The following is a 5319-nucleotide window of genomic DNA, read 5'->3' on the forward strand; positions in this document are numbered from 1 at the left end:
GTTGTCAGTGAGGGTATCTATAAGGTCATATCTGGGACAGGATTTCCTGAATTGTATTGTGGTTTTGGTGTTCAGTTGCTTAGGGATGTTCTTGATTGAGCAGGAGGTTTTAATAAAAAAGTGGTCTGACCAGGGAACGGGAGTGTAGGAGGTGTGATTTGGGAGGAGAAGGGAGTTCAAAAAGATGAGGTCGAGGGAGTGGCCAGCTTTGTGTGTGGGGCTGGATATGATTTGATGGAGGTCCATTGCGTTGAAAGATGAGAGGAGCGCCTCACAGCTGTGAGAGAGGGGAAGTGAGTCGATATGGAGGTTGAAATCCCCAAGGACGATGGCGGGTATGTCTCTGGTAATGTTTGCTGCGATGCATTCAATGATCAGAGAAATGTCAGAGTCTAAGATGCCTGGTGGGGTATATATTAAGCATATTTGAAGGAGTGGGGATTTGAAGAGGCCCACTTCGTATTTGGGAGGGAGATTGACTGGATATTGTTTAAGCCTAAGATGTTTTTTCGCTACTAGAAGGAGTCCCCCACCTCTTTTTTTAGGTCTGGGGATGGAGTAGATGTCATATTCAATGGTGGGAAGTTGATTGAGAAGGACGGAGTCGGTGTCTTTTAACCATGTCTCTGTAATGGCGCAGAGATCCGGTTTTTGATCAAGGAGCAAGTCATTTAGAATGAGGGTTTTCTTGGTTAGAGATTGCGAGTTAATCAGGAGCATGGCAAGGGTTGAGATGCCTAGGAGTTGTGAGTGGAGTAAGCATGATTGGAAGGAGCGAGTTGTATTGGTAGTGTGAGTGAGGGTGGTAAGGTGCTGTGTGTCTGTGGTAGTTGTATCGAAAGAGTGGGATGGGGAAAGAAGGAATAATCACAGCAAAGGTGCCCAGTTACACACAGCACCCATACACATGGGATTGACACTCTGCACTAACCAAGGCAGCTATTCCAGGTTGCACCCCAACTGAAATACCATCAAACAGACAGAAATATCCAGAGCCAGAATTAAAGTGAAAATAAATAGGCCACAGCTTTATTGCATACTATATAGCCTGACAATAGGCCTACACTATGTATCTGAGCCTTGTCTAACAGATAGTACTAACCTATGGAGAAGGAAGGAGAACTGTGCTCCTCCCCCAAACTGGCAAAGTCCACCTCAGTCAAGCAAGGCCAGGCTGCAGTATTGAGTATGTAGGTCTGGGCCAACTGGACAGCGTTTCCTGTGCTAGCAAGACTGTCGGCTCTTTCGGCCATCAAGTGGCTGAAAGAGGAGTCACTTGCCATTTTCATGAGCCTTACGGTAGATGGTGCCCAAATGTAAATACCCTCCCCCCAACCCCCACTTTAGACTTGGGTACCCTGCCACAGGTTCTGAGCAGCCTATCTGGGCTTGCTCAGGGCTCTACATCATCAATTGCAGCCTGATTGCTCATCTGGCCACCATTCCTACACCTTTGATCAACCTACTAACCTCCTTGCCCCCCTTTTTTTTATACAGTTGCCCGGGCCAGAGCTCTCTTTAAGGTATTCAGAAATTAATCAGATCAGATAAATGCATGCCATCTGGCTGGAACAGATCAGCACAGCTGATGAATGCCCATTCATGTCAGAGGTGACAGCCCCAGTGATGGATTACAAATTTGCCAACTTGCTGATTGATCTTGACTATCACTGCAACATGGGAAAGAATGGACCCCATCAATGGCAAGGAACAATTTCGGTCCAAACAATATGGGTTCCTGGAAGCCAAGAGATACAAAGTGTGATGGCATTCCTGATAACGATCACCAACTGCCTATCAGACAAATCGCCCAGATCATTGACTCCAACATGACCAGCAGCTGATGGATGACGGAATAAAATCAACCCAATGCATATTGCTGTGACTGAACCAATGCACCTTAGCATCCTGCACCACTAGTCCCAGGTGAGTGCTGGACTTTGCACAACCTTCTGTCCAGAAAATGTAGGAATGACCCATTATCCATATTGTCCTCCACTTCCACCTGACCCCTGAAATAAAAGAGGGAACATTCAGTTTTGGCATAGTGTCCTCGTATCTAACGTAATAGGTATAAGCAGCGGAGTGCCATCGACATATCTGTTGAGTGTCCTGACTGGGAGATTGGAGTTAGCTACACTGGAGGCTGACCTAATCCTGAAAGAGTTGATTCCATATCTCCTGGTCTCTATTCTAGCGGCTTGAAGGGCCTGTTTAAAAATGGCAGTGAACTAAAATCTGTCAGAAGTGAGCAAGCTTTGTGCACCAGGAAATGACCCTTGCCTTGCAGATGTAAAAGGAGATAATTCCTGACATTGGATACCAAGCCAATAACAAGGCCTGATACCTCAGACAATGTGATAAGATGTCCCATGCCCAACTGATCTGTTTTTGACTGCTGTATGAGCAATATTAGCTTGTCTTTGACTTCAAAGATGTTTTCTGCTAAAAAGCTGCATTTATCATCCCTGTTGTGCAATGCCGTCACTATTTCCCATAGCCACAAGGCAGCAAAAAAAGTCTAAATAAAAGGCCACTCCGAATATGGCTATTTCAAATTCAGACAAGGCTACAACAGGCAGAGAATTCCAAAGGGCCAGCAAGCTGAAGCACTTCTGTATGAGTAGGAAATTGACACTTGGTCTGATCACCGAACAGCTTGAGATTGAGGACATTATTTCTGCTAAGCATTCCAGGGTCTTCAGGAGAACAATTGGTTCACACTTGGCAGGTTTTATTTTCTTTTCCAGGGCCTTGGGCTGGCTGAATCCTGCCCAGGGTTTTGCCATTGAAAAGGTAATAGCTGGGTAGGAACGGGAGACAGACCTACAAGTATCCAGGCTTAAGCCTGTCTCCCATTCCTACCCAGCTATTACCTTTTCATTCTTCTTTTTTTTGGGGGGGAGGGAGCATCGCTGCCCATTGGCGGCAGCACACTTGGGGTGGAGGCAAGATCTGAGAGGGAGGATAAAAGACACAGCTGGTAGCCAAGCAACCCTCTTTCTCTTTGGACTGGGCTGCTGTCATTGCAGGAACAGGCCTGCCAAGCGTCATCAAATAAAAACAAAAAAGAAAGGCAGATTCAATGTCAATCCTCTTGCTACATTTTATTGTTTATTTTCTGCAGCAGCAGCAGCTGCAGTTCTGATTACCCTTTAAACTTCCACTCTTGCTCCTCCTGTGACTCCAGTCTTTGTTCGAGCAGGTAAGTCTCGTAGACTGTTGGTAGCCCCAGGTAACTGGACCTGGCCATCATTGTGCCCCATCTTTCCAACTCAGATACCCTATCCCACTGCATGTCCTACAGAAAAGAATGCCATGGACAAGTGAACTGCAAACCAGGCAGAAGCAGTGGAGTGGGAGCGATTCTCTGTAGCATGCTTGGCTGGGCTAGGTGAGGGACCATCAGGGAAGAGGTAGGGCAGGGCCACAGAGCTCAGAGGCTGGCCAGACTCGGGACTCTGGCCGGGGCAGGGCTGGGCCTGGAGTGCTGGTACAGCAGCTCTCAAAGGGGAGGAAGGAATAGAGCACCAGGGGCTGGCCCCAAAAAAAAGGCAGTAGTAGGGGGAGATCACATGGTCGTACAACCTTTGGGTGCCAGAGCCAGCAGGATTTAAGTGGGGTCTCTGTCAATGACAGAAGGGAAGGTCCGTGGTTAGCTAGAGTTGTAGGCAGGAGGCAATCAGGTGTATCCAAGGACCAGGCAATTGTCAGAGGTAGGCAGTGGTCAAGCATATCCATGATCCAGGCAATGATAAGAGGCAGGCAGTGATCAAGCGTATTCAAAATTCAAGCCAAGGTCAAACTAGGTATCTGTCCAAGGAAAGAGAAGAGAGATGGATATGCAAGGTAGGGAGGCGAGGACAAGAACATGGAATAAGACAAGCTGGGCAAGAACTGAAGACAAATTATACAAGAACTGAAGATGAGCTGCATATAAATTGAAGACAAGCTGGACAAGGCTGGAATGAAGACATGATGCTGGGAAGCAGCATGCACTATGAAGTGTAGCTAGACCTTTTGCTGAGGCAGTGAAGGAGAGAAAGTGAGGGCCTTTTTTAAGCTTGAGCATGTGATGTCATCATTGGGTGCTGTCAGGACTTTCCTGCCACGGGCCCTTTAAATAGGGTGAAGTCGGGAATGCGTGCACCTAAGGAGGAATGCGGCTGAATGCGTCTGGATGGGGCTGGTGGGGTCCTGCCACATGAGGTGCTCGCGGCATCCTGCTGTGTCAGAGTGCAGCATCCAGCTGTGTGGAAAGGTGGAGGCACTAGGCTGCATCGGGAACTGTGAGGGACGGCCCTGCCCGGCCAGGGAAATGAGTGCAGTGGTTCGTGGGGACAGCCTGCGGACTGTGAAACATAACAAAACATAGAAACATATTAATAATGACAGAAAAAGACCAAATGGTTCATTCAATCTGCCCAGTAAGTTTTCTAGCAATCATGTATCTAAGATATGATGGTTGGTATAATGAGAGTGAAAGACTGAATTACCCCGATACAGAACATTTGAAACATGATCCGTGCCAGAGAGTGACATCAGCAATTTCCAACTCAAGTTATTTTATATGCATAAGAAATAAAATGTATAAACAATATAATTTGAAAATTTTAACTGGACTGATGATTATAACACTAAACTTACCTTTGGTTAGTAAATATGAGAGGTTCTTGATATGATGGTCCTTTAGTAAAATAAGGAAAGTGTTTGATGTTTAATTAAGATTCATCTAAATTTGATTGTTTTTTAAATAAATGCCATAATTTAGCTGAAATACATGACTTTTTTTTACATTTTCAGTTTCTAAAGACACCTGAACCATATATTTAAGTAAAAGGTACATGCCTGAAGATCTCACCTGCACAAAAGAGATGAATTTTCCAGAAGCATATAGCAATATAAACAGAGAGAAAGAGGTTTATAATTAGTTTTGTCTATAAATACAATACTGGTGTTGAACATTTGAAACTGCTGGATTGAGCATGTGCTAATTTAACTATAACAGTGACAGTATTATTTTTCCTTTTTATATAAAAGATTTCTAGCAAAAGTTTATATATAACTATGTATCTGTCTACTTACCTATTTTGTATTCATGAACAGAATCCTTAATTCAGTTTCTAGTAAATGTATTTGTAGATGGGAGCAGAGCTTACTAATCCCTCCATTTCTATCTAGTTGCACAACTTTGGCTAACTGGGTGAAAGTACAGTATTAAACAGTACATAGGGCCACTTCATTGTTCTTGTATTTGTCAGTTCAGTATATTACTTTAAGATGCATATAATACATTCCATGACCATCTTTACCTTTGAG

The 5319-nt window shown here is 44.7% G+C and overlaps 1 long non-coding RNA gene across 1 annotated transcript; it reads right to left on the reverse strand.

Annotated features, from left to right (window-relative positions):
- Positions 1-1389: 1389 nt before the first annotated feature.
- LOC115080020 lies at positions 1390-5082 on the reverse strand. The gene is made up of 3 exons (XR_003853486.1): positions 4862-5082; positions 4648-4687; positions 1390-2012 (listed from the first exon to the last, which is right to left on the reverse strand). It is a non-coding gene; the product is annotated as an uncharacterized LOC115080020 (long non-coding RNA).
- Between the last annotated feature and the right edge of the window lie 237 nt (positions 5083-5319).

Source organism: Rhinatrema bivittatum, chromosome 1, assembly GCF_901001135.1.
Source record: "Rhinatrema bivittatum chromosome 1, aRhiBiv1.1, whole genome shotgun sequence".
NCBI classification, from domain to species: domain Eukaryota; kingdom Metazoa; phylum Chordata; class Amphibia; order Gymnophiona; family Rhinatrematidae; genus Rhinatrema; species Rhinatrema bivittatum.